Genomic DNA, 11,335 nt, shown 5'->3' with positions numbered 1-11,335 from the left:
CTCCAGGGCAAAGCCTCCCCGGAGGATTGAGATCAACCTGGTAGACTCAGTCCAGGCAGGTCCAGTCCCCTCCTCCCAGGCTGAGCCAAGCATCCCTGCATAAGCCTCAGGTTTCAAACAGCTAACTCATGCACTGAGCACAGGACCCGGTCCAGAAACTGGAGTATTAGCTTTTAATAATATTCTGATTTGTAACTAGTAGGCTAAAAGTGTATGATTTATAACTCATTGACTAATTTCTCTCTATTTTATATGTGTATACATTTAGTTTTTTGCTAGAGCAAGTTAATCACAAATAATATTGAAAAAATTGGTGGTTTTAAATTTTCTTATTTTGTGTCTCTCAGTGTGTGTATTCCAGCTTGTGTGCATGTACCATATGGATGCAGTTTCCCAAGAAGGCCACAAGAGGGTGTTGGATAGCTTGCAGTTGTTACATGCAGTTACAAGTTTTTGTTAGCTACTATGTGGGTGCTGGGAACCAAATTTTTGTCCTCTGTAGGAGCAGCAGGTGCTTTTAATTTTTAACTTCTGAGCACTCACTTTAGCTCAATTTAAAAAATGTATAATATTTTGAATTTTTTAGATGTATACAATGCATTATGATCATCTATAAGCCTGCTTCTTTATTCCAACTAATCCATAATCCATATCACCCCCAATATGGGCACCTCCTATTATAGAATATTATTTTAAGGTGTGTTACTTTTGTTCACATTGCATTTGTTTGACTCTGTGAAGCTGTGTTATGGTGCCTGTCTAAAACACCGGATGGTCTAATAAAGATCTGAACAGCCAATAGCAAGGCAGGAGAAAGGATAGGCGTAGTTGTCAGGCAGAGAGGATATAAAAGAGCCAGAGAAGGAGGAGGACTCCAGGGGCCAGCCACCCAGCTACACAGCAAGCCACAGTGTAAGAGTAAGATTTTCAGAAGTAAGAGAACCAGAAAAGCACAGAGGCAAAAGGTAGATGGGGTAAGTTAAGAAGGAAAGCTGGTAAAAAACAAGACAAGCTAAGGCTGGGTATTCATAATTAAGAATAAGCCTCCATGTGTGATTTATTTGGGAGCTGGGTGGCAGGCCTCCCAAAAGAGTAGAAACAACAACAACCTCCCAACTTTATGTCTTTTTTTCTTTTAATCCATTGAGTCAAGTTAATGTTGTCTCTATGTGTCTGGGTACGGGGCTACCCACCGGAGCCTGGGCAAACTACTAGGAGCTACACCTGCCAGTAGTTCGTCTGTAAGGGGCGGGGCTTGTGCCCCTCCTCACCCGTGCTGGGAAGGTGTCTGTCTTGATCGTGTGCAGGTAACCACAGCTGTTGTGAGTTCACAAGGGCAATCAATGGCCCTGACATAACCAGAAGACACTGAATCACAGCAGACCTCTCAGCTCTCTGGCTCTTACAAATGTTTTGCCCTCTTTACCATGATATTCCCTGAGCGTTTGTGATATAGGTTTGTATGTTATAAATACCAATTTAGGGAAAGGGAAATTCTTATTCATTGTTGGTGGGAACAAAGACTGGTGAAGCCACTATCAAATCAGTTTGATGGTTCCTCATAAAGTCAGAAATACAACTACCATATGACCAAACTAAACCGCTCCTCATCATACACCTGAAGGAGTCTATGTCTTATTACAGAGCTATTTGCCCTTATGTATTTTGCTGCTCTATTCACAATAGCTAGGGAAAGAAATTAGCCTAAAAATGCTCAAATTATGAAAATAACATATGTATACACAATGGAAATTTATTCAGGTGTAAAAAAATAATTATGAGGTTTTCAAGTAAATAGATGGAACTGGAAAAAATTCGGAGGGAGCCATAATAACATATGGTATCTAAAAGGAGCATGTCTCTCTGTTTAGAGTACCTCCATTAAAACTATATTATTATTATTATTATTATATTTCAGTGAGCTTATAAAACAGTAGATTTCCATTTGTCTTTAGAAGCATCCTTATTGTTAGTTACACTCTACCAGCACCACTATCCCATCCCCCTTAACATTTAAACTGCTATTAATCCCCTTCCTTCTTTATACCCTCTGTGTTCTACTATTCCTCCCCCTTAAGATCTTTCTTCCTCACACACTCATGGTCCCTACTGATGTTCCAAGTTAAAAGCACACACATAAGGATTTGAGGTGAGGACTCGCAGATGAGAAAGAACATGTAGCATTTGTCTTTCTGTGTGTATGAAGGCAACTACTAGTTTTAAATATTTTACATTGGATTGGATTTTTGTATATTGTATACAAATTATATATATTGCTACAATCTGAGATTGATTTATATAGATATGATATGATAAAAAGGTAGATTATTGAATCTAATTTTAAAAAGCAACTACTAGTTTTAAAATTTTACATTGAATTGGATTTTTGTATATTGTATACAAATTTTGTATATTGATACAAATTTGAGATTGATTTTGTTAGAAAGTACTATACATATATTTCAAATTTTGTTTAAGGTATTGTACCTATACAGTTCATTTAACAATGTAATGCAAAGTGCTAGACCTTGGAAGTTATTATTACCAACTAATTAGGATAATGAATGCAGGTGAGTAGTTAGTCATTATAGTTGAACTTGTAGTCATATTAGTTATGTTTTCAAGGTCAAGCAGAGACATATTTTAGATAGACAGGTCATCTTCAAACACTTTGGAGATCTCCAGAATATGTAATTTTAGATGTTTTAATAACATAGATTTTTTTCTTTTTTTATGACTATGAGACATGTCTGCTCCTGGCAGCACCAATCTACTTCAGAGAAGAAGATGGGTATTGTAGAAACTCCATATGGAGCTTACTTTCATTGTGGCAAAAGTTAGCCACTGGACAAGAGAGTGCCCTCTCATCGACTGTTGACAGTAGGCTGTCCAAAATGGACAAGCAGGACACAAAAGAAAGGACTGCTGATCCTTGCCAAGACAAGGTGGGAAAGCTCCTCAGAAAATCCTGCTTCACAGATGAGTCTGTCAGATATGCTAAATCTGCAGGCTGAAGATGATGCCCTAATGTTGCAGAGGAACCTTGAGTGACTGTCATTTCTCAAATTTTTTGGAAGTTGCTTACTTCCTCCTTACTCAGTTAATATTATTTCTTTCTCCGGTCTCTGAGGGAGTTAAAGATTATATAGTTATAGTTTTCCTTGTTAATAATTTCAGAAAAGAAACTCACTGAAGAGGTATAAAGTGTATAAATTTGAAAGATATCAAAAGATAGTTTGATAATGCAAATTAGGGTAGAAGGTAAATTAAGTACAATCCTTTGGATTCACAAAGCTAGGATAGATAATGGAATGTTTTCTCTGAATTTGTCAAATGCAAATAGACTAGACATTGTTGATGTATTTATTGCCTGTATATATTATATATGGTTATTGTACTTACTGTATGTAGTTTTTCTTATATTAGTTATTTTTTTTTAGACAAAAATGGGAAATGTGGTGATATTATTTTTACTCTAATAAATAAAGCTTGTATAGAGATCAGAGGAAAAAGCCAGCCACTATATTAAACATAGAGGTCAGGCAGTGGTAGCACACACCTTTAATCCTAGCTTTTGGGAGGTAGAGATTCATCCGGATCTCTGTGAGTTCAAGGCCACACTGGGAACAAAGCCAGGCGTGGTGGCACATGCCTTTGATTCCCAGTACTAGTTAACTATAGAGATCTGGAGGTCTATATAGATGGACAGGAAGTGATAGAGCTGGGTGGAGAAAGGAAATGATGTAGTTGAATGGAAAAAGGAAGTAAGAGGGCTGAGCACAGAAGGCGTATAGGTGTGGTTATACAGGAACTAGCTCTCTCTTTGGCTGAGGATTTCCTAGCTGTAAGAATGTGACTGGCTTCTTTCTGCTTCTCTCATCTCTCAATGTTCACCCCAATCTGGCTCTGGTTTGTTTTTTTTTTTTTTTTTTTTTTTTTTTTTTTTTGTTTGTTTGTTTTGGTTTTTCGAGACAGGGTTTCTCTGTGTAGCTTTGCGCCTTTTCCTGGATCTCACTCTGTAGACCAGGCTGACCTCGAACTCACAAAGATCCTCCTGGCTCTGCCTCCCAAGTGCTGGGGTTAAAGGCATGCGCCACCACCACCTGGATGGGTTTTTTATTAATAAGACCATTTAGCAATTTGTCTTGCATTCCCTTGCCTACAGTCAAAATATCAAAGATTATCTGATTTCCCTGGATGGTTGTTCTTATTATTTAAGCTATGAATTTAAGATTGAGATCCCTTGGACTCTACTATAAAAAGTCACAGTGTCTTTTCCTCCTATTTGAAGAGAACTACCAAGTCTTCTTACAGCCTGAAGATATAACTGACCTTAATCTCAGGTTGTTCTTGGGACAATTTCCATATTTCTCCTTGGATATCACTAGGAAAGAATGCAGTGACAGCATGACACACCTACAGAGATTAAATTCTTGACTTAGGCAACTTAAAATACTTCCAGGATGAATCAATATGAAACAAAGTTGGAACTTAATAAGGCATGTTCTTAATACAGACTCAAGCATGGGCATCAAGAGAATGGGAGAATAGAGCAATGTGATAAAGAACTGTTGTACACATCATAGGGTGGGTACGGACTAAGAGATGTTTCAATAATGTCCATTTTTATGATGATGACCATACACTAGGCTGTGCTCTGAAAAGAAAGAGTGTATAGTTGAATCCAATGTGAAAATATGATTTGTAAAAAGTTAATAGGTCTATGCCATTATCTTCTATACTTGAATGAAAGGAAAAATTTCTTTGGTGTCTCCTATTAATTATATACATAATTTAGAAATCAATTTTAGTTTTATTGGTATATGTAGATCAATTTCTAAACAGTCTTATTAAATAAGAGACACAGAGCCAAACACAGAGGTACAGCCTCAGAGATCAGAGCAAGAGCCACGACTCCCTTCAGCTCACCACTCCCTGTCATCCTTCCCCTGAGAGAGAGACCTTCTTCCTGTGTGTCTTGAGTTTTATTGCTTTCCTGTTCTGCCTTCTCATTGGCTCTAAGCCCAGCCACATGACTTCCTCGGCATTGCCTGTCTATACAGACCTCCTAGTCTCTATGGCTGATACTGGAATTAAAGGTATGTGTCACCACGCTTGGCTGTGTCCTTGACTACACAGAGACTCTGCCTGCCATGTGATCGGATTAAGGGCGTGGGCTACCACCACCTGACTTCTGTTCCTGGCCCACTAATGACCTCTGATCTCCAGGCAAACTTTATTTATTAACATACAAATAAAATCACATTTCAGCACAATTTAAATATCACCACAGGTATACTTGCAAATTTAGAATTACCTTCTGATTCATTTTAGTTGTGTATTTTACTGAAAACTGACATAGATACAGGGATCTACACAAATATTACAGTCTTCTGGTTAAATATGACTAGCTTCTAATAATTAGAATTCTAGAAGGCTACTTTGTCATCCCTATAAAAAAAGATAAAGTTCTGATACAAAAACCAAACCCACAAAGCTAGCAACTAGACATAATTACAATAACTTTATTTGGATGATTTAGGTACTTCACTGCTGCAGTACTCTAACTGTGAATGAAGCATTACTTAAACAGTAGAATGTTTATGTTCTTGGAGGGAAAGCAATTCTCTGAGTCAGAACAATGATGCACTTAAAAATAAACAATCAATGGGTATGGAAGCAATGCTTCTTACTCTTAGAGTGAGAGATCATTGTTGTTATTTTCCAGCTATACTAAGTATCAAACCCAGAATCTTTCACACATTTGTCAATATCTCTACAAATAAGTTGTGTTTTGAGCTGTAGATTAAAATATTTCTAATAAATGTTGGGTCAGGTCTTTCTTATTTGTGGCTCTTAGATCCAAATCTTCAGGTTACCTGTAAATGCAGAAACCAGGAAAATAAAAGGAGACAATGGAAAGGAGCAAGAAAGAGAAATATTTGGGTTCAGGTGATAGTGAGTAAATGGGAAAGGTGGGGAGGGAGGCTCTTGTTGGGGAGGGAAGTCAATACAGAAGGAATTGGAGGAAGGATGGATAAATTACAGCAAATGTTGCTTCATTAAGCCTCAAGGACTCATATTATTTAATTACCAAGTATTGCAGAGAATGGATAAGTAGTCTTTTCGAGGGAAGAGTCACCAATTGGATAGTTTATACCAAACAAAAATTATACATGTGAATAACATTATATAAACTGGGCAAATTGTATTTAGAGATGTATGTGTGTGTGTGTGTGTGTATGTGTGTGTGCATGTGTGTGTACATATGTACATTTGTATATATTAATATGTAATTAAACTACAAACTCAGAAAAAAAGGAGGCCAGGAATTTGAAAGAGAACAACAGAGGGTATATAGATGGGTTTGGAGCAAGGAAAGGAAAGATGGGAATGATGAAAGTAAAAAAAGAAAAAAAATTGAATGATTATGTTTTAGAAAAAAAGAGTATTCAGTATAATGTAACATCAACACCTAAATATCATTGTACTGAAAAGCCTTTTATTTCCTAGTCCCATGTTAGGACAGGAAACTTTCCCTCACTCCTTTTCAGATTAGGAAATATGTTATACAAAGGAGTGGAGGATGGAGTTTGTTTTCTTTCTTTTCTTTTTTTTTTGTTTTTTGTTTTGTTTTTCGAGACAGGGTTTCTCTGTGCAGCTTTGCGCCTTTCCTGGAACTCACTTGGTAGCCCAGGCTGGCCTCGAACTCACAGAGATCCTCCTGCCTCTGCCTCCCAAGTGCTGGGATTAAAGGCGTGCGCCACCACCGCCTGACTGTTTTCTTTTTTTTTAGTCAAAAAGTTAAAAAAAAGTCACCCATTTGAGAGGATGTGGGAGGAATGTAAAAGTTGGAGGAAGGACAGGAAATGGGAGAAGTAATGTAATTTTAATTTACAATTTAAAAATTTTAATAAAATACCCTAGACAAGTACTCATTTGTGATAAATCATGATTTTATTGTTTTTAGTGTGTATCCTTGGAATGATGTATTTGAATCATATTTCATCTCTTTTGCTTTTAACACCCCAGTCTATAACCTGAGTCTAATCATAAATCAAATAAACTATAATAAAAGAATGTTACATATTACTAAGAGTAAGTGGGGAGATAGAGAAGAGATAGAGAGAGAGAGAGAGGGAGGGAGAGGGAGAGGAGGAAGAAGCAACTAAAGCTTTACAGTGATGCTTAAGAACACAGCTCAGCATAGTGAGGTCTATTGAATGGGATCCTAGAGCAGAATAACAACAGGGAGAGACTAAGGAGCTCCGATATATATTTTATACATGGATGAATATTAAGCTGTTGAATATCAATGTCAATTGAGATGTATAAATGTGTTTCTCTTTTTTTAAAAAATACTTCTTAACTAATCAATCAACAAGTTTTGAAAAATTAGATTTTTCTACAAGCTCTATTTTTTTTTTTTTTAAGCAGACTGGATGTGAGATTTATTACTGAACATGATTTGGTAGGGTACAGGAGAACACTATGGAACCCCTCAGGAGTGCAGGGCTCGCCATTTGTCCAAGAGACCACGATTGGGGATATACTTGACCCCACAGCCATCAGGAATAAGGCGCTTCTCAGCAACCATGTCTTCAAATTCATCCGCATTAAACTTGGTGAAGCCCCATTTCTTTGAGATGTGGATCTTCTGGCGGCCAGGGAACTTGAACTTGGCTCTACGAAGAGCCTCAATCACATGTTCCTTATTCTGCAGCTTGGTGCGGATGGACATGATGACCTGGCCAATGTGAACCCTGGCCACTGTGCCCTGGGGCTTCCCAAAGGCACCACGCATACCTGTCTGGAGCCTGTCAGCCCCAGCACAGGACAACATCTTGTTGATTCGGATGACATGGAAAGGGTGGAGCCTCACTCGAATATGAAAGCCATCCTTGCCACAACTCTTTACCATGTATTTGTTGGCACAAATACGGGCAGCCTCCAGAGCTTCAGAAGAGAGCTGCTCATATTCATCTGACACCATGTGGCCACAAAGTGGGAATTCATCCAACCTTTGCCTTCTTCCGTCCCAAGTCAAAGATGCGGATTTTAGCATCAGGGACACCTCGGCAGAAGCGAGACTTTGGGTATGGCTTGTTCTTACAATACCGGTAACAACGGGCAGGGCGGCGACCCATGATGACAATAGGATCGTCGGTGGCGCGCCGGAGGAAAAGAGACTACAAGCTCTATTTTTAAGGTACAGTATTGTAATTAATAAAATTCTGGGAATTCAAAACTTTCAAAAGTTATGACTCAAGTCATACATCCCTTATAGTATGTATTTCTCATAATGTTTAGTAATTATAAGTATGGATTGAAACTATAGAAAATGTGCACATACACACAGACACACACACGTCCTTTACCTTGAGGAGTTTTTAAATTAGTTATTGTATTTACTCTTATTTTTATTTTTTGAACTTTTCTCATTTATGTATGACATTTCCTTAGAGCAGCCTATATTTTTAGACAAGTTTTTGTTGCATCAAAATCAGTTTGCCATGGTTCTCAGTCAGGACTTTATTTTAGAGATTTTTTTCTAATGTTGTATTCCGTCTTTCCACTTCTCAGTGCTAACTTTGCCCTTAGCAGGCACATTGTTGTCATTAACTAAGAGCAAACAAGGTGTCACTCACCGGTGTTTTCTATAATTACGTCTTCCCTAAATGGAGCTTGTTTTTGCATTCAAGCTATGCCCAGAGAGGCAGCTTTTTGTTACTTTTAAATTTTTCTGTCAAATATAATTTGCAGCCTGTCAACTTGTTCAGATGGTTGATATTTATCCAAACGAAATAGCCTTCTATGTATTCTTTCATCAAAAATTTCAAGAGACATATATGGCAAGCACAAATAAGATAAATTCCCTGTGACCGCAAGATTGATGTTTGATAACTATATAAGAGAAAAATGGACAATACATAGTAATTATACTTTGTGGAAACTCTTAGGATAAAAGGCTGTGCAAGTGTTTATTAAAACCCATCAAAAGAGCTTGCTGTGAAGACATACTTAAGAGTGATTGTCTATATAAAGCTTCTATAAGGCATGCCATAGAAAGTGAGTCCTAGAAAACTAAAGGGTGATGGACACAGAGAAATAGAAACAAGAGAAATGAGTCAGCTGAAGCCAGGGTGAAGTTAGTGATGAGAATCCAAAAATGCATCTTTCTTGGTGTAATTAGTTAAGATGAAAGCTTGGCTGTGATTGATTGAGGTCAGAGTACAGGCAAGAAAATAACAATGCTTTTCCATGTTATTCGACAAAGTTTGACTATGCCAGGGACTTAATAGTATCAAGTTTGTGTTTTCAAAAGATTATGCTAGGAATAATCAGGAGACAAGATTGAAAAGGGCATAATTAGTGTCAGGCAGAACACAGCTGTTGCTGCTTAAGATTTAGTTGAAAATTTATGAGATAATGAATTTAGATCACGGAAAATATGAAAGAATGGGGATGTGTGTTAACTTCAGGGCTACTCCTGTTGTCTATTAAAATCAATACTTCTTAAAATTTTTAAAAAATAAATTAACAAATAAAATTAAGAACTTTAGGAATTTATGGATATCCTCTCTAGAGGGTAAAATGGATTACTGTATTGATCAGAATTGCAAGAAAACTCACACTTCACATCAATTATCAATATTATAGCCATAACACATCCAGAAATAATTTAAGATAAAAATCTTATAATGCTGACATTTAGTTAGGCAATTCATATTGTACTTCCAGAAAAATCATATTTATATTCTTTATTATGTTCAAAAAATGCTTTTATTTATGTTTGTGAATTTGCAGGTAATGATCATATTTCAGCTTATCATGTGATATCTTTCCGTTTTCTGTGCGGTCTCTCTTTTCTGCTTCTTCGTTCTTCTCACCAAACACCCATTTACTATAGGCTATGTTGTCTGGCTTGAATACAATTGGCCAGGTTTGAGCACCTTCCTCCAGCTTTTAATCTGCCAAAACAGTGGAGAAAGAAAAACTCGGCAATTGGTTCAAATTGTTTTCACTTGTTGAGCTGCCTTGCCGTTTATAGCCTTATCAATATCTGAAAATTTAAACCAGCAGAGCCCTGTCAGTGCTTAAGTTCATCTGTACCACCATGCTCTGATGTTCACACGCACATCCCACAAAAGGCTAAATTCACAGGGGGAGGTCCCCAGGGAATACTGTCCTACATAAGAGGGGCAAGAGGATACAATATGGCCTCTGCAAATTTACCAGACACATTCAGAGTCTTATGAAGCTAAGTCCTTAGGTGTTCCAGAATTTTCCTTAATGAAGACGATCTCTACTTCCACAAGATGTGCTTCCAGACTTCAGACCATCCTATTATCTTGGTGCCTTAGTTACCTGACTTACTCTATGGTTTTCTGTTTCACAGATGGTCTTCACTATCCTTCTTAATTATATCTGAGTTATAGTTAATTCATGGTGGATATGATATCTAGACAGAGTTAATTGAAGAGGGACTGACTGCTCAGATACAATTAGGAAGGATAGTGAAAACCATCTGTGAAACACAAAACCACAAACAAAGAATATGAGACAAAAATTCTACAAAATCACCATTGAGTTTGGACTGTGTTGGCCATAGGGGCCGGTGTCAAGTATGGTGTATATACCCAGTGAAATCCCATGAGATAAAACTGTTTTTCCTTTGCAAAATTTGCCAATTAAAAACACTTCTTCTTGGCTAGGCATGGGGGGGATCATATCCACTGACTGTCTCAGTGCTGGGACCCTGTCTGACTTGAAAATGTACAGGACTTGTGCATGCTACCACAGTCTCTGTGTGTTCATATGTACATTAGTCCTAGTGAGACTGAAAGACATTTTTTCCTTGGTGTCATCCATCCCCTTTGGCCTGCTGGCAGTCTTTCTGACTCATCTGCATATCTGAGTCCTGAGGGGAGGGTTTTGATGAAGACATCCCATTTAGGACAGAGTGTTCCAAAGTCTACTACTCTCTGCACATTGACCAGTTGGGGGAATCTCTGTATTAGTTTCCATCTTCTGCAAGAGGAAGCTTCTCTGATGATGGCTGCATGAGAAAGCATGTCATTAGGAGTCATTTTATTGCTGATTTCCTATAGCAGAACAATAGTATTTGGATTTACCCTAGGTCCTTGGTCTATTTAGTCTCAAGTTCTTGGCCACCTGAGCAGTGTCGGGCATGGGTTCCATCTCATAGAATGGCTTTAAATCCAATTAGGTAGTATTTGGTTACTCCCACATCATTTGTGCCACCAATGTACCAATGCATCTTTTAGCTGGGCAACCTTTAAAGATCACAGGGTTGGTCATTGCTTTTCTCCAG

The 11,335-nt window shown here is 37.7% G+C and overlaps 1 pseudogene; it reads right to left on the bottom strand.

The window, feature by feature from the left end:
• Nucleotides 1-7,436: 7,436 nt before the first annotated feature.
• LOC128117378 (60S ribosomal protein L10-like) lies at nucleotides 7,437-8,184 on the bottom strand (annotated as a pseudogene).
• Between the last annotated feature and the right edge of the window lie 3,151 nt (nucleotides 8,185-11,335).

This window comes from Peromyscus californicus, unplaced genomic scaffold (assembly GCF_007827085.1).
Source record: "Peromyscus californicus insignis strain IS unplaced genomic scaffold, ASM782708v3 Scaffold_21__1_contigs__length_65335640, whole genome shotgun sequence".
Classification (NCBI taxonomy): Eukaryota; Metazoa; Chordata; class Mammalia; order Rodentia; family Cricetidae; genus Peromyscus; species Peromyscus californicus.
Note: the sequence above shows the minus strand (reverse complement) of the source record. Positions and strands in the feature narration are given on the sequence as shown.